Genomic DNA, 25,499 nt, shown 5'->3' with positions numbered 1-25,499 from the left:
GAGAATGGCATTCTAACATGTATACTATGATGTAAGAATTGAATCGCCAGTCTATGTCTGACGCAGGGTGCAGCATGCTTGGGGCTGGTGCATGGGGATGACCCAGAGAGATGTTGTGGGGAGGGAGGTGGGAGGGGGGTTCATGTTTGGGAACGCATGTAAGAATTAAAGATATTAAAATTTAAAAAATAAAAAACTAAAAAAAATAAAAAATAAAAAAAAATAAAAATAAAACATATCACTCATTTAATGAAAAACACAATTAAAAAACACAACAGTCCACGAAAAAGCCCTGAGCTGCTGCCTGGAGACCCCCAGCTTCACCAGGGTCCACTCTCCCACCCGGGGATGGCGTGCACACCAGCTGAGACAGGCTGAGACCCCCCAGAGCTGAGGGAAACCGGGGCAGCCTCAACTAGCAGGAGCGTGTCAAAATGAGATTTTAGCGACCAGATCTGCCGGCAACCTGATCAATTTCTCACCCCCAGCAAGCTCCGGGAAGACCGGACCATCTCCTCTGCCTGCCCTGTCGCTCAGTTCCCAGCCCTGGCGCATTTCCATCCATGTTTGCCCCACTCTCGACTTTGCCCTCCTGCACAGCCTGAGTGACGACCTCCAGGCAACAGCGGTCTCGTAGAGTCCCCGTCCTCCGGCACTGCCCCTAGGAAGAACTGCACTCAGGCACTGACTAAGGATTCAGAAACTCCCAGAAGGATCGCAGAGCTGGGAGCCAGGTGTCCATGGCACCCCAGCCTGCACCCCTAGTCCCAGCCTGCGTGACGCGGTGGTTCTGATGAGAGACGGCTAATGGCGTCAGAATGGTCACCTCTAACTAGGTTTAGACAACTTCTTAAGACAGAAGGCTGATTGTAGCTCACTCCCCTGATATAGCCCTTCAAAGGCTGTCCACTGCACTCTGAATAAACCCCACGCTCCCCACAGCCTGCTGCCAAGGCTACTGTGCTTAGCACCTAGTTGTGTCTGCTCTTTGCAACCCTATGGACGGTAGCCCACCAGGTTCCTCTGTCCATGGGATTCTCCAGGCAAGACGACTGCAGTGGGTTGCCATGCCCTCCTCCAGGAGTTCTTCCCCACCTAGGGATCAAACCCACATCTCCTATGGCTCCTGCTTGGCAGGCAGGTTCTTTACCACTAGCGCCACCTGGGAAGCCCCATACTCTGTTCTCTGTCCTATATCCTGCTGCTAAGGCCACACTCCCTCCACCAGGACCACATGGCAGGAGGCAGGGCCTCTGTATTATCCAGAAGTGTGCCGGGCCAGGGCTGAGAGCCGCAAACATAAGGACCAGCTTAAGAGAGAAGAGGGACTTCCCCACTGGTCCAGCGGCTAAGACTCTGAACGCTCAGTGCAAGGGGCCCACGTTTGATCCCTGGTCAGGGAACGAGATCCCATATACGGCAACTAAGAGTTCACATGCTACAACCAAAGATCCTATATGCCCCAACTAAGACCCAGTGCAGCCAAATAAATAAACACTTTTTAAAAGAGAGAACAATGCCCTTTTGTCTCTGAGGTCAAAGGCGGGTTTCTGATGGGTTGGCGAACTGGTGAGACACTGAAGAGTGTCAAAACTTCCTGGTAAAATGACTTGAACCATCCTTGGAAGAGGGCAGATGTGAGCACAGTGCATGGAGTTTTGCTGATGGGAGAGATTCATGGAGGGTCCCCAGTGGTTTCTGATACTTTTCCAGCAGCTATGGACCCTGGTTTCATCATTCCAGGTCAGGCCTCATGACCGGAAGATGAAGAAGCTTTGCTTCCCCCACCAGGATGCACTCACTTAGGAGCACAGATCCTTCGTCCTGAGATGGAGAAACACTTAGGTCACTTTCCACTGCGCCCTAAGCCTTTCTACCTCTGTGAGTCAACTGGAGATTTATTTTTACTTCCATATAACTGGCAATCCTGAGTTTCTTTCAGTCTTCTTCCTAGAGTCTGTTATGAAAATGTCATTTGAATTCAGAGGTCCCTAGTGGCTCAGAGGTTAAAGCATCTGCCTGCAATGCGGGAGACCTGGGTTTGATCCCTGAGTTGGGAAGATCCCCTGGAGAAGGAAATGGCAACCCACTCCAGTATTCTTGCCTAGAAAATCCCATGGACAGAGGAGCCTGGTGGGCTATACTCCACGGGGTAGCAAAGAGTCGGACACGACTGAGCAACTTCACTTCACTAAAAAAAAAAAAAAAAAAGTAGCTCTGTCTTCCTAAAAAAGTTAAAGAAAATAAGGCAAGAGATATTCCTTCCTCCACCTTCTTTATATTAACTCTTTAGCTTCAATGTACCTTTTAAATAAAATTATTTCATTTTTTGAACAAGGAACATAGAAAGTTTTGAATAAGGAACATAGAAAGTGGTGTAAAATGAAAAAGTATATATGCAGAGGAAACATGTAACAAGCAAATCTCCCCACCCCCACCCTCCACGGTGACTTTTTTAATCTTTCCAGGGCTATCCATCACACAGAGCAGCAGCGGTCCCCAGCCTTTTTGGCACAAGGGACCAGTGTCACGGAAGACAACTCTTCCACGGACTGGGGGTGGGCTGGTTTGGAGATGGGTCAAGTTTATCACATTTGTTGTCACTTTATTTCTACTATTATATCATCTCAACCTCAGATCATCAGGCATTAGATTCCAGATTCCTGACATAAAGCACGTACACAGGTGTGTATATACATACACACTCACACACAAAATATACGTATGTTTTCTTTGCTATTTCTAAAAGTGAAAAGGTAGGCACTGTGCTACATCTTGATTTTTCCTCTTAATGACATATCCTGGTGATTTTCTATGTCACTGTACATGGATGAGGGACTTCCCAGGTGGTGCAGGGATAAGGAATCCACCTGCCAATGCAGGAGACCTGAGTTCGATACCTGGGTCGAGAAGATCCCCTGGAGAAGGAAATGGCAACCACTCCAGTATTCTTGCCTGGGAAATCCCATGGACAGAGGAGCCTGGGGTGCTACAGTCTGTGGGGTCACAAAGAGTCAGACACGACTGAGCACGCATGCACGCACGCACACACGCACGCAGGCACGCACACACGCAGGCACAGATTAGCCCCAATCGGAGCCTGGCCAACTTCCTCTCCAGTGGGGTTGAGAGTGAACATTTCAGGCTTCCCAGGCCCTCTGGTCTCTGTGGCAACTACTCAGCTTTGCCTATGAAGCATGCAAGCACCACAGACAGCATGTAAATAAATGGGAGTGACTGTGTCCTAACAAATCTTTGTTTATAAAAACGGGCAGTGGGTGGGACTTGGCTCATAGGCCATGGTTTACTGAGTTCTGTTCTAAACTCTCTGGTTGTCTGATCCCAGCTGGATCTCATCCATCAGTGGTTGCATGGCATCACGGAGGCAGGGCTGGCTGGGCCCAAACGCAGGGACCAGGAAAGGGCTTCCTCCTCTACTAGCACTTGACAGCAAACAGAAATGAGCCGTCTGCTTATCACCCGACACGTTTTGAGCGAAATGCTGGGACAGATTTTGCTTGGCTTCTCCAGTGGCCCCTGAATAGCATCCAGGACACCAAAATGCCAGGCGTGGGGACTGCTTTGAGCTGGTTTAGGCAGCTCTGTTTTCTCTTAGTTTTGGCCACACTGGGTCTCAGCTGTGTCATACGGATCTTTCCTTGTGGTACGTGGCCTCCCTCTGGTCATCCTGGGCTCGCTCAGTAGTTGTGGCCCTTGGGCTCGGTTGCTCCATGGCATGGGGGCATCTTAGTTCCCTGACCAGGGATTGAACCTACGTCCCCTGCATCGCAAGGTGGATTCTTAACCACTGAACCGCCAGGGAAGTTCTGTGCTGTCTTCTTTTCAGGGACATGTGCAGAAGTCTAGAGTGCTGAGGCTGGCTATGGAAGGCCTGGCGTAGAAGAGACCTAGGCTTAGGACTGGGTCCCAGGGCAAGGCCTGAACCCTGCTCCAACCCTTCCCAGAGGCACGGGAGAGTCCAGAATGACGCTAAAACACAGCATTGTGAGGGGGCCTCACTTGTAGACACTGAACAGACAGCAATACAAGGATGAGGATGAAATTGTTAAATAAAAGGTCAAAATTTGATCCCAGGATTTTCCATCTGCTGTGTCCTCAAGAAACCACATCACTGAACATAAACCCAGAGGCTACAATGAGCAGCTGGCTGTAAGCATGACAGTAAGTTCCAAGATGTTCCATGACCTGTCCCTATCCCCCGCCCCCGCCTCGATGCATGGTCCATGTCAGAATCCCTGCCCAGATGTCCTGATGTGACCAGCTCTCCCTTCATCGGAGAACTCTGCCCTGACCCCTTGGCCTGTAGTTAGAATCACCTGTTCAGTTTTCTTTGCTGCCCTCAGCTGACCAAAAACACCAGGAGAGCGGGCACTCAGTGCTCATATTTTCTGAGGTTTCCCTGGTCACTTGGCCCACTGCACGTCCCTGGAAAACAACAGCTGCCTAGATGAACGCCAGCATCTGCAGAACGCACACCCAGGCCCCTGGCTGGAGACTCACGGAACGGAGAGCTGGATGGCATTAGGTCCACCCTCTGACCAGGGCCCCCACAGCTCCTGCTGGAGCGCAGGACTCACACGGACGGCCTGGGCAGAGCAGGTCGGCCGGCCAAGTTCATGGGGCTTAAGAGGAAGTAGTCGTTGTTCAGTAACTAAGTCATGCTGGACTCTTTGCGACCCCTTGGACTGCACCACACCAGGCTTCCCTGTCCTTCACTATCTCCCAGAGTTTTCTCAAACCCATGTCCATGGGTTGGTGATGCCATCCAACCATCTCATCCTCTGTTGCTCCCTCTCCTCCTGCCCTCAATTTTCCCAGCATCAGGGTGTTTACCAATGAGTCAGCTCTTCATATCAGGTGAACAAAGTATTGGAACTCCAGCTTCAGCATCAGTCCTTCCAATGAATATTCAAGGAGAAGAGAGTGATTCAAGCCTACTTTATTGAGAGCCAATAGAAGGCGCCAGACAGAGGTGATTCCCAGAGGGCTTCACCTTCAAGGCACACAGCTCAGAGGATACACAAGCTGTCACCAACTGTCCCTGCGTCCCCATACAAGCCAGGCGGTGACAGTGCTGTCAGAGAAAAGTGCCTCACCTGCCACAGAGATGCAACAGGAAGGGCCGGTCACAAAGAAGGCGACATCTGGACCGAGCCTCGGAAGGCAGGGGATTCAGAATGAGACCCGGCAAGGCAGAGAGCAGAATTGAGGACAGAGGGGAAAGAGCGGTGCATTCGGGTCCCACAGCTGCTGTAACAAGCTGCCTAACACGCGCTCCCTTCCAACAACACGGATGTGTTTATTCTCTTAGAGCTCTGGGGGCCTTAAGTTCTAGACGTGTCTCACTGAGCCAAGACCAGGGTACTCCTGCTGAGCTCCTCTGCCAAGTTTCTGATTAACTCTCTCTATCCAAACCTTTACTCCTCTTCTTTTCCTGAATCTGTTCCCCTCAAAATTGTTGTTCAGTTGCTTAGTCGTGTCCAGCTCTTTGCGACCCCATGGACTGCAGCATGCCAAGCTTCCCTCATCCTTCACTATCTCACTCGGGAGTTAGCTCAAACTCACGTCCATTGAGGAGAATCAAAGAAAAGAGGGGACTGAAACCACATATAAAACCCTGTGTCCCTGTCCTTTGAAGTCAAAGGCTTTTGCTTTAGTCTCCCAAGCCTCCCTGAGTCTCTAAAGGCTCAGGAGTTAGTGATGGGGCTAGGTGGGGACTTCCTGGTGCTCCAGTGGCTGAAACTCCACATTCCCAGTGCAGGGTTCCCAGATTCGATCCCTGATCAGGGATCTAGATCCCACATGCAGCAATTAAGAGTTCAGATGCTACAACTCAAGAGCCCATGTACCATAACCAAGACCTGGTGCAGCCAAATATTTTTTTTTAATGATTAGGAAATGTGAAGATGTGGAAACAAAGTACAGTTCCAGGGCTGGGAGACTGCTAACAATGTAGACTGCAAACCAGCCACACAGTCATCGAACTTCCAGTTCCCTGAAAAATACGAAGGCCTGACACATACTCCTAGGCCGTTGTTATAGGAAGCAGACGCCCCACCGGATGGAAACTGCTGACCACAAGTATGCAGTCCATTTTATGGATGAATCAGTGAAGGCTTAGAGGGACACCTTGTTCTGGTCCCAAACTTAGTATCTTGCGATGCTGCTGTTGTTGCTTACCTGACTCTTTTGCAATCACACAGACTGTATGTAGCCTACCAGTGGCCCCTCTCTCCATGGGATTCTCCAGGCAAGAACACTGGAGTGGGTTGCCATTTCCTTCTCCAGGGCATCTTCCCGACCCAGGGATCGAACCTGCATCTCCTGCATTGGCAGGCGGATTCTTTACTGCTCAGCCACCAGGGAAGCCCCTGGAGATGCTTTGAGTGGACTAAAGGCAGTTTGGCCATTGATCTGTACTCTCCAGCTCTGGCCCAAGTCACCCCTGGGGCTGCCTGGCATGTCAGCCCCCACCGCAGTAAAGAGACTGGCTGTGCAGCCTCTGAAGCGCTTCCCAGCTTGGCCACATTTCACATCATAGTCTGACGCTGGGAGTGTTCAGCGGATCTGGTGTGAGTCCCTGGCTGAGGATCTTGGAAGCCTGCACCTGGACCTCCCTGGACTCCAGCTTCGTACCTTTCCTGTTTGCTTACCTTGCCCTGTATCCACTCACCAGGATGAATCAGAGCCAAGAGTGCGAGTCTATGCTGGGTCTTTGAGTTTTCCGAGTGACTCACTGGATCTGGGGGTGACCTTGGGACCCCTGACACCCACCCTCTCACTGCGCTTATCTTGAGTTCTGGTCAAGTGGGCACCAAGGCGCCTGGCTCACTGCTCTGTCCCTGGCACAAGGCAGGGCTCGCTGCCCTCTGCACGAGGCGGCTCCCTGCCAGGACAGCCTGGCCTGAAGCCTAACCATTGGGCTTGCAGGGCTGGCAGAGTCAGGGTTAGATCGTGGGTGTCCAGTTCCCAAGCGTGTCCTTGATTTCACCCAAACCTGTGTCAAATGGGGGCCCTCTGCACCCCCTTCCCCTCTCCTTTTGGGGGAGCCCAGCTTCCCAGAGGTGCTAGGAGTAGGAAAACCAAAGGCGAGAATTCCCTCCTTCAAGGGAGATGGGGCCTCAGCAGGCAGGGGAGCGTCCAGCTCGGGGACTGGCTTCAGGTGAGGAGGTCTCGCCTGGCATCCAGCCCCACGTGGCCTCGCTCCTCTGTGAGGAAGAGGGGCTCAGCCCTCCCCAACAGGAAGGCACCCACTGCTGCGTGTACCCACATCTCAGACACCTGCAGGCGTGAGCTGGGCACAGTGTGAGGCGGGCCTCCACTAACGGGGGTGGGCACGTCGGTCCTTCAGGAGAGACCCCATGCTCACCCTGCGGGCCCTGCACAGGGTGTGGGGTTCGGGAGTGGAGAGGAAACCTCTGCAGAGAAGGCTGCCCGCGCCCTGGGCCCCCGCTCCCTGCACCACTCGGCTGGAGGGGGGCCGCTGGGGGAGGAGGCTTTCGGCCCAGCGGGCCCAGCCCAAGGCCTCGAGGAAGCTCTGAAAAGACTCAGAGGGACCGAAGTTCTATAGAAACAAAAATTCTCCTTGAGCTCAACCTAGGCAGTGGACAGGCCTTCCAGCCCTCCTGTGGGAGCCTGCAGGAATTCCTTCGGAGCACTCACTAAAGAGGAGAAAACTAACGAACACTGAGCACCTACTGTTTGCCTAGCAACACGCCAGGCTCTTAGAGCACTGTGTTTAACTGAGCAGCTGAGCGGCTCTGAGGCGGACAGGCCGGGCTTACGTCCCTGCCCTCAGGAGACCCTCCAGGGCGGGTCCCCCGCCTTGCTGCTGTGCCATCCTCTGTAGGCTGAGGCTGGTACCTGACGGCCCCAAAGCCAAGAGGGTCAACGAGTAAATACATGGAAGGTGCTGGGTGCAGGCTCTGGTGCAGGGAAGTTAAAATGAGTTGTTACCACAGCTGCGTCCCTCTGAGGGAGGGTTAGTAATAAGCTTGTCTTATAGCGGAGGATGGGGCTTCCTGGGGGCTCAGCGGTAAAGAATCCACCTGCGGGGTAGGAGCTACAGGAGACAGAGTTTCAATCCCTGGGTCGGGGAGATCCCCTGGAGGAGGGCATGGCCACCCACTCTAGTATTCTTGCTCCCATGAACAGAGGAGCCTGGCGGGTTACAGTCCATGGGGTCACAAAGAGTCGGGCATGACTGAAGTGACCTGGCGCACACGCACAGAGAACACGGAGGGTCAGAGAGGACCCGTGGTGAGAACTGAGAGACGGTTATCAGAGCAGCTGGCCCGTGCCCAGCCCACGGGAAGGGAGCCGTGGCAGCTGACGGCCGCTCTCCCCTGAAAAAGGGCAAACCAACGCCAAGCTCCCACGCTTTCTGCACTGGAGCCCCAACACAGGTGAACTTTCTCGGTCAGGAGAGAGAGGAGTATTCTCTGTGTCAGGGCTTCTCTGCAGCCCGGATCCTGCTTTCAGCCGTGAGGCAACACAGCAGCCCTCAAGTCCTTCTGGGGGTGAGCCTCTGAGGGGGAGCTGTGGCAGGGAACAGGAAGGCCTGGACTCTGCAGCCAGCAGGGTCTGCTCTGGAATCTCAGGCCAGTCATTTAACCTATGGAGCCTCAGCTTGCTCACCTGTAAAATGGCAACAATGCTAACTAAGTGACAGGATTGAGGATGAGACTAGAGAAGGCATAGAAAGTGTCTCCCCCAGTCTCAGAGATAAGCTCCACGAATGATAGCTACCATTAATTATTATTGCCACTGTTGTTGTTTTACAAAAATCAGATCCCCAGTTTCGTTCCCAAACCCAGCCCGGTTCCACTAGGACCAGCTGTCCCGAGCATGGTCTTGACAAGCAGTTGATGCCACCCCTGGGCTGAGCCAGAGAGATGCTGGGCATCACCATGGTGACAGACTGGAATGGCACACACCAGGGCACTGGCGTCAGGGGCCCACAGCTGGATGGACCCAAACAGATGAACATTCTGGGTTCTGACTCAAAATGCCTGGGATGGAAGCCACTTCCCCCAGGGAGCCTGCCAGACAGCTAAATCAGCCCGTACGTGGCTGCGCTTCTTCTGACTCAAGGAAGACACAGCAAATGCTTATCCACTGAAAACCCACTAAGGTGGGTGTTGGACAGGAAGGGACCTAGAGGCCCCACCACCACCACACTAAGGGGTTTAGTGAAACACATCCATTTCAGAGGCGAGGGGCAGACACTCGAGAGGGGACATGAGGCATCGAGGGTGGTGGTTGCTGTTCAGTCACTAAGCCATGTCTGACTCTGTGGCCCCATGGACTGCAGGAGGCCAGGCTTCCCTGTCCTTCACCATCTCCTGGCGTTTGCTCAGATTCGTGTCCATTGAGTCGGTGACGCCATCCAACCATCTCATCCTCTGTCTCCCTCTTTTCCTCCTGCCCTCAATCTTTCCCAGCATCAGGGTCTTTTCCAATGAGTTGGCTCCTCGCATCAAGTGTTGTATTCCAGTTATGTAAAGACAAGTCCAGCCCTTCCTCTGCCCAGTGGGCCTTCTTTCTGCCCCTGCCTGGGCTCCTCGCCTGATATCAGACCGCCGGTTCAAGAAGGGACCTTACAGTCTCGGAAGCTGACGAGGCAGAATGTGGCTCCGGGAGAGGGGACCTGTGCTGACAGCACTGCTTCTGTCACAAGTCAAGGGTTCCATTCGGAGGAGAATGACGATGATGGACAAATGCCCAGACGAAACTACCATTTCAAAAGACACACGCATCCCTATGTTCACAGCAACACTATTCACAATCGCTAGGACACGGAAGCAACCTAAATGTCCATCGACAAGACAGGTAACTAGATGAGGAAGATGTGTGTGTGTGTGTAGACAGGTGACTAGATGAGGAAGATGTGTGTGTGTGTTGTGTGTGTGTGTGTGTCTGTAGACAGGTGACTAGATGAGGAAGGTGTGTGTGTGTGTGTGTGTGTAGACAGGTGACTAGATGAGGAAGGTGTGTGTGTGTGTGTGTGTGTGTGTGTGACTAGATGAGGAAGATGGGGGGGTGGTGGTGGTGGTGGTATGTGTGTGTGTCTCCGTGTATGTGTGTCTGTGTGTCTCTGTGTGTGTCTGTGTGTGTGTGTGTGTCTGTGTGTGTGTGTCTGTGTGTGTGACTAGATGAGGAAGATGTGGTTGTGTGTGTGTGTGTGTGTGTGTAGTGGAATACTACTCACCCATAAAAAGAAAACAGTGACCTCTGCAGCAACACGGATGCAACCAGAGATTCATCAGACCAAGTGAAAGAAGTCAGAAAGACAGACACCACATGGTATCATTAATATATGGAATCTATGACAGAGAAACAGTCCTGCGGACACAGAGAACAGGCTGGTTGGTGGCTGCTGAGGGGGAGGTGAGGTGGGGGAGGGATGGAGTGGGATTGGCAGACGTAAGCTTCTATATATAGGATGGATAATGACAAGGTCCTACTGCATAGCACAGGGAATGTAGTCGATATCCTATGATAAACCATGATGGAAAAGGGTATTTTTAAAAAAGAATATTGTGTGTGTATAACTACAGAATCACTGCTGTACAGCTGTAATTAACACAGCACTACAACTCAACTACACCTCAATGAAAAAGAAAAAAAAAAGATGAGGCAGACTCCAGGCTGAGGCAGAGCACTTGACAGAGAAGACGAGGTGTGCGGTTTTGTGGGAACAGCCCCGCCCGGCCTGGCTGAGGGCTTTGCTGACCTCGTCCCAACCCCCCAACTTCCCTCTAAAGGCTCTGTGCAACATCTAAAGCTACTGGTTACTTTCAGCGGTCAAAGACTGGGCACCGGAATGGTGAAACGGGGAACAGCAGCTCTGGGGTGTGGACCAGGAGGATCAGGAAATTCATACAGAAACGGATGTTAGTGTTCTGTTGCAGACGAGGCTCTCGGAGGGCCGCTGCCAGGGAGCCCACACACAGCTGGCAAGTGTGTGACTGCAGGTCAGGCTGGGTCTTCCCAGCCTCCTGGACAAAGGTCAGAGGAGGCTCCCGTGGAAAGAGCCCGCCCTCGGGCTCATCCTCCTCTGGTCTCCAGGTGGAGCCTTCTCAGAACTCCCAGGCTCCTCCATCTTCCTGGCTGGTCCCTTTCAGTTACCAGCCTCTACCAGCTGGGTGGGCGGGGCTCCATCCTGCCTCCCGCAACAAGGCCGGTGGCATTTTGCGCCCCATGTGTGATGACGCCTAAGATTCCAACCCCCGCCCGGCCCTCCATCCTAGGCTCCAGGCTCCGAGACTCAGCGCCCATTTCCACCCGGATGTTTGACGGGCGTGGCAAACATACCACGTCCAAGGCCACCTCTTGATTCCCCCTCCGCCCTTGGCCACTTTCACTTCGTACATGTCAACTCTCTTCTGCTGGCTCCTCACCCCAGCCACCCTGGGGCCGGCCTGACTCCTCTCTTTCCCTCCTGTCCACACTGACCCACTGGCAAATCCCGTCTGCTCTATTTTCGGGATACGTCCAGAATCCGACTGCTGCTCACAGCATGGCCCCACCCAGCCATTATCTCCTCTCGCCTCGGTGACCCCATCATTGCCCGGCCCGATGGCTTCCTTTTCGGCCCCGTCGTTATTCCCAGCAGCCCCAGATGGCTCCCACTGCATCCCAAGTACACAGCCAGAGTCCTCCTCTGAGCATCCTCCTTGCCCCCTGACCTCACCTCGGGGGCTCTCCCCCTCGTTCACACCACTCCCCCTAAACTGGCTTCCCTGGCGCTCTTCCAGCAGGTGCTGCCCCAGGACCTTTGCACTTGCTGTTTCTGCCTCCTGACTCAGTCCCCCAGGTCCCCATGCTGTCAAACTATCTCTGTGGCCTTCTCAAACCACACACAACCCCAGCAAGCCCCTTCCCCTACACATCCTCTGGGTGGCTCTTTCCCGTTTTATTTTTCTCCAGAGTAATGACCATCTGACATATATATGTTTGTCTTAGCTTTCCTGCCAGAAGCAACCATCTTCTAATTTCACGGCTGCAGTCACCATCCTCAGTGATTTTAGAGCCCAGGAGGAGGAAATCTGCCCCTGCTTACACCTTTTCCCCTCCTATTTGCCATGAAGATGACTGCTTCTTGGAAGGAAAGCTATGACAAACCTAGACAGTGTGTTAGAAAGCAAAGACTTCACTTTGTTGACAAAGGTCCATATAGTCAAGGCTATGGTCTTTCCAGTAGTCATGTATGGATGTGAGAGATGGACTATAGAGAAAGCAGAGCGCTGAAGAATTGATGTTTTTGAACTGCGGGGCTGGAGAAGACTCTTGAGAGTCCCTTGGACAGCAAGGAGATCAAACCAGTTAATCTTAGAGGAAATCAACCGTGAATATTCATTGGAAGGACTGATGCTGAAGCTGAAGCTCTAATAATTTGGCCACCTGATGTGAAGAGCTGACTCACTGGAAAAGACCCTGATGCTGGGAAAGACTGAAGGCAGAAGGAGAAGCGGATGACGGAGGTTGACACGATTGGATGGCATCATCGATTCAATGGACGTGAACTCGGGCACACTCCGCAAGATGGTAAAGGACAGGGAAGCCTGGTGTGCTGCAGTCCATGGGGTCGCGAAGCGCTGGACATGACTTGACGACTGAACGACGACACACATACATGTTCATTTGCGGTCCAAAGGGCAGTGGCTTTGTTTTGTTCACTGTTGAACCATCTGAGTCTGAAAAGGTGCACGCAGTAGGTTCACAGTAAGAATTTGCTGGGTGGGATGGATGAAACCGACAGATACACGGAGGACTCTTCCTTCCCATTCTCGCTGCTCCAGGCCCACCATGAATTCAGGGCCCGCCCTGGCCCAGCTGAGGCTGAGGCAGCCGAGCTTCTTCCAGGAACTCTGACAGATCCTGGGGAGAACTGAGTGTACCTTTTAGTGTTTAGACTAATTTTAATCTCTTTATTTGCACCTATTTTGAAAGCAATCCTAATCGCTTATATTTAAAATCTCCCATAATAAACGTACCTGCGTAGAAGGTAGCTGCTTAAATGTCTCTGTAATTTTCTCATCATGTTTTTTGGTTTTCTAGTCAAAACAACAGCTTTAATCACAGGGGTTCTACATATATTAAGAAATAAAAAGATTTTTCCCCCTTTGTTCTGAATCATTGTTTATAATTACCGACTGATCAAGTTAGTATTTGTACTTGACTCATATCATCCTTCTTGGGTTAAAGAAAGAATGAAGGGAAATTACTTTTGACTTGATGGCGTAGAGCACCGACTACATACTTGATTGTTTTATAACCACTGCGTCAGTCCCCACTGCCATGCTGTGAGGTCTGAGTTACTGGCTCCATTTTATGGATGAAGAAATACGAGCGCAGAGAAAAGCATAAATTGCCCACGGTCATGTAGCCAAGAGACAGACTGGGGATCTGAGCCCAGGACTGCCCCACTCTTTACAGTTTATTTTTTATTTTTGGATATTCAGATAGTCAAACTACAGTCCCCACTAAAGTACAAGATAAATAAATAAATATCACCCCATATCTGAGCTGCTCTGAGGCAGCCCCACTCAGACTCAGTCTTTCCTGATACCTCAGGTTCAGTTTCAGACACTGCAGGAAAGCAAGTATCGCAATGGAGCAAGTCACGCAACTGTTGTGGTTGCCCATAAATAATTCATGTTTACACAATACCGTAGTCCATTTATGTGTGCAATAGCACTAGGTCTTAAAACAATGTGCACACCTTAATTAAAAAACACTTCCTTGCTGAAAAATGCTAACCCCCATCTGAGCCTTCAGTGAGTCGCAATCTTTTAGCAACAGTAACATGAAAGATCACTGATCACAAATCACCATGGCAGATATAAGCAGCACAAACAAGTTTGAAATATTGTGAAAACTACCAAAATATGCCACAGAGACAGGAAATGAGCAAACGCTGTTGGAAAAATGAGGCTGACTTGCCTAAGGCGGGGTTGCCACAAACCTTCAAGGGGGGGAAAAACAAAACAAAACCTGTGAAGCTCAATAAAATGTGTGCCTGTATTTCTTCTTTCAGAAGGGTCTCCGGTGCCTAGAGGTAGTCACGCCCCTCCCGCTGCCTCCATGCAGCTCTGCAGACACAGATGGCAGTGGAGCGGGGCAGGCCCGCCCCTGCCTCGCAATGTTTCAAACTTTTTTATGCTGATTATATCTGCTGTGGTGATTTGTGATCAGTGATCTTTCACGTTACTGTTGCAAAAAAACTCTGACTCACTGAAGGCTCGGGGTGTCCTGCGAAGGCCAGGTAGTATGGATTTTAAATACCAGCCAAGGCAGCCACGTGAAGCCGAGAAAGCTCAGACCTGGTGTCTGCCCAACCTCGCTGGCTGCGCCAATGATGGTCCCTCCCCTGCCACAGAAGCCTGCAGAGTTGGGGCCCAGAGTCTGATGAGGAAGCCACCCAGACAGCCTACATGCCCAGTGAGGGAGAGAGAGCTGGTTTTCAAAGGCTGTGCCTGGGTCTCAGGCTGGAATCTAGAGGCCTCACCATGACCCCCGAAGCCCTGGCTTAGACCCTGACCTCATCGCTACCACCTGCCCACCCTGGCCCACGGCCTCCACCCTCCAACTCCACACCTCCCTCCTCTCTTCCTCCCGTCCTCTTTGGCTGGCTGACTCCCAGTCATCCTCCTCATTGAACAAACACCTCCCCAACCCCAGACCAGCTGAGGCTCCCATGTCATGCCTTAGGGATCTCACCTGGGTCCTGTGTGGCACCCACAGGCATAACTGGAACCCTTCACTGGGTAACGGGGTCACAGTCACTCTAACGGTGGCAGTGCCAAGGGGCCACCCGCACAACACCCACCCTCAACAATGTAAAAATGAGTCAGACCCCTCCACTGACTGGGCATCCTGACCTCTAGCTGAGCCTCCAGGCTGACATGAAGCCCCTGAGGACAGATGGCTGGTTACGTCTTCCCAAGCCCAGAATGAGGCCTGGGAGGCACAGAGGAGGCTCAACAAGTAGCTTGAAATAAAGGACTTAATCTCAAGGCAGGATGACTGCAAGTCTCCTTCCCACCCCTGCACCCTTGATATGGCTGCATGGAAATCTGACAAAATGGCTTAAATAAAACACATGAGAAGGACATTCGAGATTAACCAAAGGTTCAGCACAGCAAGAAGCAATAACAGTTATAAACACTGCTCCCCCCTACCAATAATGGACCACATACATGAAGCAAATATCCATAGGCTCAAAGGGAGAAATAGAAACAGACAGATGGAGACTTCAATACTCCAACTCTCAATAGTGGACAGAAGCACCAGAGGGAAGATAAGTAAGAAAAAAGAAGACATAACACAATAAACCAATTACAGATAACAGGTGTACACACATGCTTCTCAAGGCCACAAGGGACATTACCCAGGACAGATCACACGTTAGGCCACAAACCAAGTCTCAACAGATTTTTAAAAGATCAATTTTATATGGACTATCTTCTCCAATCACAAGAGGATGAAGTTAGAAATCAGTAACAGAAGGAAAACTGGAAAACCCACAAATTGTTGTGGAAATCAAACACACTCTTAGACAACAATTGGATCAAAGAAAAAAAATCACAAGTGAAATTAAGAACATACTTCAACAGGAATGAAAGCAAAATCTCAATATAGCAAAACCTACGGATGCAGTGAAAACAGTGCTAAGGTGGAAATTTCTAGCTATAAATGCTTGTATTAAAAACAACAACAACAACAACAACTGGGAAGATGTGAAATCAGAACCCTTATTTTATGACTTTGGGAACTAGAAACAGGGAAAACCAAATCCAGAGTTAACAGGGAGGAGAAAATGAGGATGAGAACAGAGAACATAGAGAAAATTTCATAGAGGAAATTAATGAAACCAAAAATTGGTTCTTTGTAAAGATCAACAAAATTGACAAATCTTTGTCTTGACGGACTAAGAAAAAAGAGGAATGACTCTAATTATTAAAATCAGAGATAAAAATATGGACATCATTACTGATTCTACAGAAATAAAAAGGACTATAAGAGTGGTGTGAACGACTGCATGCCAACACATTGGATAACCTAACTGAAATGGACAAATTCTTAGAATCAAAAATCCTACCAAGACTGAATGTATGAAAGAAATAGGAAATCCAAATAGATGCATTGCTTAGTAAGGAAAAATGAGTCATTAATCAAAAATTCCCTGTCAAAGGAAAGGCCTGGACCTGATCGCCTTGCTGGTGAATTCTGCCAAATATTTAAAGAATGAATGCCAAAAAAAAAAAAAAAAAAGAATGAATGCCAGTCCTTTTAAAACTTTTTCAAAAAACAGAAGAGGAGGGAACACTTGTTAACTCATTCTATGAGGCCTGTATTATCCTGATGCAAAGCCAGACAAAGATACTGTAGAAACAAAACAGAAACTACAGACTCAAATCCCTGGAGAATATTAATGCAAAAACCCTCAACAAAACACTAGCAAATCAAATTCAGTGGACAAGGCAGTGGCACCCCACTCCAGTACTCTTGCCTGGAAAATCCCATGGATGGAGGAGCCTGGTGGGCTGCAGTCCATGGGGTCGCTAAGAGTCGGACATGACTTCACTTTCACTTTTCATTCTCATGCACTGGAGAAGGAAACGGCACCCCACTCCAGTGTTCTTGCCTGGAGAATCCCAGGGACGGTGCAGCCTGGTGGGTTGTCGTCTATGGGAGCGTGCAGAGTTGGACATGACTGATGCGACTTAGCAGCAGCACAGCAGCAAACCAAATTCAGAAGTTTATTAAAAGGATCATCTACTATGACCAAGTAAGACTTATTCCTGGAATGCAAGGATGGCTCCGCATACAAAAGTTGACCACGGTAACAGCACACAAACACAATAAAGTGGAAAACAGATCATCTCAGTTGATGCAGGGAAAGTGTCTGACAAATTCAACGTTCTTGTACAACATACCCTTGCACCCTTGTCTTCTGGAGCACAGTCCTGTGCTGACTGCACAGCAAGGACTTTAAGTGCGTTAGTCTCGCTCAACCTCCCTTAGCAGGAGGAGGGAGCTACATCTGCGCCCGTTTCATAAAGGAGGCAACTGAGGCCCGGAGATGTTAACACATTATTGACCAGAGACATATTAATATGTCTTTTGTTACCTGAACATTATTGCCTGGAGTGTTTCAATATCCACTTACATAATAAATCACCAGCCATAGGCGTTAGTCTCTGCAAAACTCCCCTGGTCAATAATGAGTTAAGTGACTCACCCCAGATTTACACATTATCAAACAGAGTGCGTGGTCCACACTCTGACATCACATCCATGCTCCGGCTAATGATAACTGCAGCAGCAGCAGGGAAGACGGCAAGAGCATGCACCACATTTACCACGGCCTACACAGTGTTCCAAGTGTAACCCTGACTAACACCAAACAAGCATTGGGCTACTATTAATTTCACTTTACAGACAAGGAATCTGAGACTCAGAGAGGTGAAGTAACTTGTTCAAGGTCTGATGGCTGGCCGGGGGCAGGGTCCAGGCTGGAACCTGATCTGGCTCCCAGGCCCATGCTCTTGGTTACTGCCCTACACTGCCTGCTGAGATGGGACCCAATCTCCCTCTTTTTTTCATGCGTATGTTCTTTTTTGTTGTTGTTGCTTTTAAATTTTATTTACTTTTAATTGAAGTATAATTGCTTTACAATATTGTGTTGGTTTCTGCCAAACATCAACATGAATCAGCCACAGGTATACGTATATGTCCTCCCTCCCCACCCCACCCCACCAGGTTGTTACAGAGCCCTGGTTTTGAGTTCCCCGAATCATACAGCAAATTCCCATTGGATATCTAATTTACGTATGGCAACGTATGTTTCCATGTTACTCTCTCCATACATCCCACCCTCTCCTTCCTCCCCACCTCTGTGTCTTTAACTTACACTCTGAATTCTGAAGTTATCCTTTCTAGGATTAACTGCACCTGAGGTCACTGCTGGCCACTGTACAGTGCAGAGGTCGGCAAGCTTTTGTGAAGGGCCAGATGATAAGTATTTTAAGCTGTAAGAGTCAGGCAGTCTCTGCAACCACTCACCTCTGTCACTGCAGTGTGAAAGCAGGCACAGATGGTAAATAACAGATGCGCATGGCTCTGTCCCAATAAAACTTCATCTATGAAAAAAAGCAGCGGTGGGATGATTTGAGAGAATAGCATTGAAACATGTATATTGCCATACTTGAAATCGATGACCAGTCCAAGCTCGATGCAAGAAACAGGGCACTCAAAGCCGGTGCGCTGGGACGACCCAGAGGGATGGGATGGGGAGGGAGGTGGGAAGGGGGTTTGGGACGGGGGAAAACAGGTACACCTATGGCTGATTCATGTCAGTGTATGGCAAAACCCACCACAATACTGTAAAGTAATTAGCCTCCAATTAAATTAATTTTTAAAATGTGGTAAACATGAGAAAAATTAAAATTAATTTCCATGCACATAATATTACAGACTATAGAATAAACAAAGCCCTCCTCAAAGTTAAAACAACAACAACAACAACAACAACAAGCAGCAAGCCAGATCTGGCCCCTGGGCTATACAGTCTGTGAACCTCTAGTTTAGTTAACATGCATGCTGTGCGTTCAGTCGCGTCGGACTCTTTGCGACCCTATGGACTGTAGCCCACCAGGCTCCTCTGTCCACAGGATTTTCCAGGCAGGAATACTGGAGTGGGTTGCCATGCCCTTCTCCAGGGGATTGAACCCCCATCTCCTGTGTTGCAGGCAGATTCTTTCACCCACTGAGCCACCTGGGAAGCCCCTCCTTGATTTTTGGATTTCAGCAATGGTGGGATGTACCATTCATAGTCAATCACATCTTTCTGGAACAACAGAAGCAAAAACCAGCGAGGCAGCATTAAATGTACTGGTCCATTAAAAGTCCTTTTAATTTCATGCAGCTTGGGGAAAGCAATCGTGTGTGTGTGTGTGTGTGTGTGTGTGTGTGTGTGTGTGTCTGTGTGTGTGTCTGTGTACACGCTAGCGTACTCAGTCATGTCTCTTTTTGAGCCATCTTAGACACTGTTGGTGAAACTGTGTGTGTGTGTGTGTGTGTACACGCTAGCGTACTCAGTCATGTCTGACTCTTTTTGACCCCATGACCTGTAGCTCACTAAGCTCCTCTATCCATGGGATTTCCCAGGCACGAATACTGGAATGGGCTGCCATTTCCTCCTCCAGGGGATCTTCCTGACCCAGGGATCGAACCTGCGTCTCTTGCGCCTCCTGCGTCAGCAGGTGGATGCTTTACCAGGTGCCACCAGGGAAGCCCTAGTTTAGGCAACAGTGGGGCCAGTTCTGAACCACCCACTCTCCTTTATTTGGAGGCGACAAGCCAGGTAAAAGCCATACTCTGGGCTCTGAGAATAGAAGAAAACAGCCTGACCTTTGCTTTCTGTATGCACAGACCCCAGAGGAGGCAGGCTCCTCAGTCTGCTTCAAACTAGCTCTCTGTAAAAAGCCCCGGCTGCCAGAGGCCCTCATCACCTGCTCTGACTGGAGCGAATGCTGGTCTCAGGACATGCCGTCTACAGGAGGGCAAAGTCCTGCTCCGAGATGGCAGGCCCTCGAGCCACTGAGCCAGAGAGCGAGGTGGTATTTTATCAGCCCACGAGCTGGATGGGAGCAGACTGGGGAGACGGAGCCAGGTGGGGGCAGGCTGGAAGGGTGACTGTGCCTCTGGCATGTGACATCCAGGAGGTGCCGCCATCTGTGTGCCCTGGGAGTCAACGTCACCCCCTCCCTGGGGGCTGCAGGTCCTCTATATTTAAACAGGTTCATGTGGCAAGCCGGTTACTCACCATAACTCTGCGGAGCTGTTCGGGAGGCAGGGGCTGTCTCTTTGTCAGCTCTCCCCAACCCCTTTCCTAATCAGTCCTATTTCTCTGGGGGCCAGCAGGGTGTCTGCACTGAGTAACTGTGCTGGTGGGGTGGGAAGAGCTTGCTGGGCCATGGAGCTGCAGAGTGGCCATGAAAAGCCCAGCTCTGTTGCGTCCTGGCTGTGTGATCTTAGGCAAGTTGCTTAACTTCTCTGAGCCTGTTTTCACATCTGGAAATAATGTGCACAGAGAAGGGGGATGATAACAGCTAACAGGTGCTCGTTGTTGGTCCACCCACCATGGGTCATGGACGGTCCACAGGCAGGTGATGTGCTATTTCCTTGACACTTCTGGGTTCTTCTCTGAGGGTCAAGCTGTGGCGACCTTCCCCAGATCCTGAATTTCTGAGCCTGATCTACACCCCTTGCTATACCTACCTGTTGGGATTCATGCAGCTTCATGAAATTCTTTTATCACCCCTCCCAAGGAAGCTCTGGGCATCCTACCAGGGGGCTCTTGCTGAATTCCCCAGCCCCAGGCCCTAGCAGGGTTAAGAGCTTGAGCTTTGGAATCTCAGCTCTGCCGTTTACCAGCAGTGTGACCCACAGCAAATGACTCCACCCCTCTGGGCTTAATTTTCCTGCCCCTAAGAAAAGGATGATAAGTGAAAATTCAGAACAGCTCTCTCAGGGGCTATTGGGAGAAATAATGGGATTTCCCATAAACCCTCTAATCCCAGGGTGTGACAGAGAATAAGGAATGACAACTGATTAATAAACACCTGCTGGACAAATGAGCCATTTAATGGAATATCCTGGGAGAACGCACAGTCCCCATACGGTCCCCACATAAACATTCCATAGAGGCCCCAAGAAGGGATCTGCCTCTTCAGAAGAAGACTTTCCTGGTGGTTGAAGTGCTTAAGACTTCACCTTCTAATGCAGAGGGCATGGGTTTGATCCCTGATTGGGGAGCTAAAATCTCACAAGCCTCCCAGCCAAAACACCAAAACATAAAACAGAAGTGATATTGTAACAAATGCAATAAAGACTTAAAAAAAAAAAAGGTTCCACATTAAAAAAAAAAAAAAGACAAGGGCTAGAAAGGAAATTTAGAGTCTCTGCAGATGCGAGCCATGAGGCTTCAGCAGACAGGCCCCAGGGCCCCTCCCAACATCAGCTCCCCTGTCCAACACTCTTGATGTTCGCTTCCTGATGACCGCAGGGTTGGCCTCCCCCAACCTTGCCTGAGCATTGGGGACACCCATCCTTGGAGGCTGTGAGGCTGTTCTCGGGAACAGTCCTAAGGCTGTGTTCACCCGTGACAGTGAACTGTGGCCTGAGTGTTAAGGAACCGGGGTGTTGTGGCTCCGGATCAATGCACAGACCTCCCTCTCCCTCCTGCTGTGTGTTCTTCTAAACAACAAAGCTGAGGACCATGGACTTATTCACCGCAATAGCCTTCAGCAATCAAAACTGCTGAAAGACCTTTGCCCCTGCTGACGTGAGCAACAGGAAGCACTCCTGTGGCTTTGGGATGTGACAAGTCAGAGCTGGGTCTGCCATCCAGGGCCTCTGCAGTTGTGGGGTGACCCTGGCTGAGCCCTTCCCCTTCCATCTCGCACCCCCCTCACTGGATCTGTTCCTCATCCACAAGAGGGCATGGCAGGCTACCTCTGTGACCTGGGGCGAAGGGCCACGGGGGTTCCTGTTAGTGTGATAAGACCTCTCGGCCCAGAGGCATTAATAATTTTTAAAGTGCGCTCAGTCGTGTCCAGCTCTTTTGACCTCATGGACTGTAGTCTGCCAGGCTCCTCTGTCCATAGGATTTCCCAGACAAAACCGCTCTCCTTCAAATATAGAGAGTGCCTCACACCTTGTGGATGCTGCTTCTTCAGGACCTGCCTCGAGAGGGTTCATAAGGGCATGTAGGTGACCGGGGGCCACCTTTCATCAGAGAAAGAAAAATTTCCTTGAAAATGAAGCCAACACAGAGTCCTGTTGACATTATATGAACCTCCGGACCCAGCCACTGAAGTCATCACTATCCTTGGGCTTTATAGTTACGTGAGCAAACAGTATTTTTTTTTCAGTTTAAGATAATTCAAAGCAGGTTTCTGAAATTTTACAAACCAGAGTCCTTCGTGACACATACCGTGCTGCTGGGACCTTTAGAGACTCAGGCGCTTAGCATTCTGAGAGCCTATCATGGGTCTGGATACCGTGCTTAGTTGCTCAGTCGTGTCCAACTCTTTGAGACCCCAAGGACTGTAGCCTGCCAGGCTCGTCTGTCCACAGGATTTCCCAGGCAAGAATCCTGGAGTGGGTTGCCATACGACGTTGCCTTTACCTCATTCTCCCACTTCACTAATAATTTATTTTTGTAAAAAGCAGTGAGAGCATAGCGTTTCCAATGAATGACCTTAGAGTCAGAGACCAGGGGTCAATACCCGCCTGGAACCAAAATCCATGTTTCCAACGCTTCGCCTTCAAAGAGTACACACTGAGGAGTTAAACTCAGCTTCAGTGTCAGCTCTGAAACCTGCCAAGCTGTGTGATCTTAGGCAAGTCCTTCAGTCACTCTAGGCCTCAACTTCTTCCTCTATAAGGTGGGAATAAGGATGGGTCTCACTTCTCAGAACTGCAGGTGAAATGAGATCCTGCCGGTAAAGTGTGTGACACGAGGCCCGACCCACGGCAGGAGCACGGGCGAAGGTGGGTAAGGCGGGAACGGCGGCTCCTTTTAGAGACACCCTGGGAGGAGACCACATTGCAGGATTTGAGAAAGCTGGGGATTAGGTCTATCTCTGCTAACTTGAAAAAAGAAGGAAAAAAAGAAAGAAAAAGTAAAGAAAAACAGAGAGAAGCAGTGCTCCACCCTTCTGGATGTATCAGACAAGTCTCCTTAAAGGGATCTCACATCCCACCTGGGGAGGTCCCTGCTGTGGGGAGTCAATGGAAAGGAGCTTTGGGTTCATTACAATAAACACTGACTTAAGCTCCACAGCACAGATCAAAGGGGAGGGAGGTTCCTGACCTCTGGATGGTTACACTGGAGGGGGTGAGAGACACACGTCCACACAGGTCAGCACGAGGCCTGGCGGCCTCGGTGGAGGGAAGCAGCTCTGCCTGATGAGCTGGTACTGACATGGAGCAGGACCCGATGGCCCCTGCCGCCCCCATCCCCACACCACGGCCTCTGCTGGCCTTCTCCCTGTGGAAACCTTCAACCAAAGAGTAAGTTTAATCAGAGAAGTGAGAACTGCTGAAACGAAAACGGTCTAAGGAGACTGAATAATAATAACGCAGTCATTAAGCAGAGCCAGGGCCTTTAGATCCTTCTCAAGACAGGCTATAGTAATGTTCCGAGGCATATCCTGTGAGCTGTCCTATAGACACCGGAACACCAGGTGGAGAAGTTAACGACAAGGTGACCAGGCCATACCCAGGACATGAGCTGCCACAATTCCGAGAATTGACCACAAAGAAATGGGAGCAAGTGCACCCGGGAAATGAAGATAAACTGGACCTAAAACATCCGAGATGATGCTAGTCAGACCACTGGTGGCCAGCTGAGGATGACTGTTGGAGATAACTCTGCTGTTCTGCATGTGGCCCCCCACCCACTCTCTCTATAGATGCTCTCACCCCCTCCTTGCCGGGTGTGGGGTGGTGGGGGAGTCGGCCTTTGGACAGATGTGGCCGGCACCTGAAGGAAAGCAAACTTTCCTTTCCATCAACCTGGCCTGTTTACTGGCTCTTGAGCGGCGAGCAGCCAGACCCCCACACACTCCTTTTGGTAAAAGTACCAGCGTGTCAAATCAGCTAAAGAAAGACTTGATGGGGTCAGACAGAGATGTGGCCAGGGTCTGGACTTGCGGGAGAGGCTGGGCTGTGGCAAGAACCCGGGCAGTCCCTATTAGGCCAGGGCGATTAAAACCTACAGTACAGAGTGGGTACGACCCGGGACACTGGGGTCACACGTATCTGAGTCTGAGATGCTATCCTCCACGCTCACTATGGATGGGTCCTTCGGCAGACTCATTGGCTTCCCAGAGCCTCAGTTTCTTCATTTGTAAAATGAGCCTTAACATGGTACCTGCTCTCAAAGGGAATACTGTAAACATCAAGTAAGATAACTCTAGCAGATGGAGATATTAATAATTCTGGCAGACAGAAAGTGCCGGATACATCCTGTCCATCACAATTACCAGGAACATCCCCCAGCACTGAGCATTCACTCCCTGACATAAACATGTTTATACAGAACACTCCTTAGCATACACAACTGGTCCAGGATTCTTTGGTGTAGAAAACAGAGAAGAAGGCATCCAGATCTGGGGAACAGAGTCAGCCCCATTCCACTCTGTGCCTCCCACCAAGTGTGGCTATAAAACCTGGAGAGAATGCATGAAGGGAGCTGTCTATGGCTCCTGAGAAGTCAATAATAGCAGGTGGACTGGGGAAGATGACCACTGTAACCTCAAGCGAGCTCACAATGTTAACTATCTTTTAGCCTGGACTCAAGGCAGCCAGACACCTGAGTGTGGACACAGAGGGCTCTAGGCCAGCCTTCTGGTTCTATGCAGAGGCAGGAGAGGGGGTTCCTAACAGTCAGGAAGAGTTGGGTGGGGGGCTCCTGTGTTTCTTTTCTCTCCTTCCTCTGGTTCTCATGCCTCAGTCTGGTCCTGAATCACCCAAAACTCAGGGAGGGTGTGGAAAGGTGAATAATGGCTCCCTATAGATGCCTTGGGACCTCCCTGGTAGCTCAGATGGTAAAGCATCTGCCTACAGGGCAGATGACCCAGGTGGGGAGGATCCCCTGGAGAAGGAAATGGCAACCCCCTCCAGTATTCTTGCCTGGAGAATTCCGTGGACAGAAGAGCCTGGCAGGCTACAGTCCACACCATCCATGGGGTTGCAAAGAGTTGGACACGACTGAGCGACTTTCACTTTCAAAGAGGTCCTGTCTCACTCCCTGTTACTTTATGTGACAGAAGGGTTTTCGCAGATGCGGTTAGTTTAAGGCCTTGAGATGAGGAGGTGATCTTGGATGATCAGGGTGGGTCCAGTGTGATCACAAGGTTCTTGTAAGGAGACTGGGGATCAGAGTCACAGAGTAGCTGATGTGGTAGAGGCTGAAGTGATGCAAAGAAGGGGCCACGGCGTCGGCAGCTTCTAGAAGCTGGAAAATGCGAGCAAGTAGATTCTGCCCTAGAGCCTCCAGAAGAAACCAGCCCTGCTGTCTCAACTTCAGTCCCATGAGACTGAGTGTGGACTTGTGACCCCCAGAACTCAAAGGCATTACAGTCGTGTTGTCTTAAGTCACTGAGTTTGTGGGAGGTTTGTTATAGTGGGTGTTAGAAACTGATATGGGGGAAATATTCTTCAAATGAAAGAGCTTTGGCCCCACGAGGGCAGGACAAACCCGCACGCTTTTTATCTCTGTGTCCCCCTGCACTTGGTCTTGGACGTGGACATAGTTATGGAAGGTATGTGAATCTCAATCCAATCCTCACACCTTATACAAAAGTTAACTCGAAATGAATCACTGACTGAAACATAAAATTATAAAATTTTAAGCAGAAATTCTAGGAGAAAGTCTGCAAGGAGATGAAACCAGTCAA

General features: G+C 50.3%; 1 protein-coding gene across 1 annotated transcript in view; it reads right to left on the bottom strand.

The window, feature by feature from the left end:
• The window catches only part of SNX29 (sorting nexin 29), a 603,019-nt gene that overhangs the window by 25,827 nt on the left and 551,693 nt on the right, over positions 1-25,499 (bottom strand). The gene's annotated exons all lie outside the window — the stretch shown is intronic.

This window comes from Ovis canadensis, chromosome 24 (genome assembly GCF_042477335.2).
Source record: "Ovis canadensis isolate MfBH-ARS-UI-01 breed Bighorn chromosome 24, ARS-UI_OviCan_v2, whole genome shotgun sequence".
NCBI classification, from domain to species: domain Eukaryota; kingdom Metazoa; phylum Chordata; class Mammalia; order Artiodactyla; family Bovidae; genus Ovis; species Ovis canadensis.
This window is presented reverse-complemented; position numbering and strand designations above follow the sequence as displayed.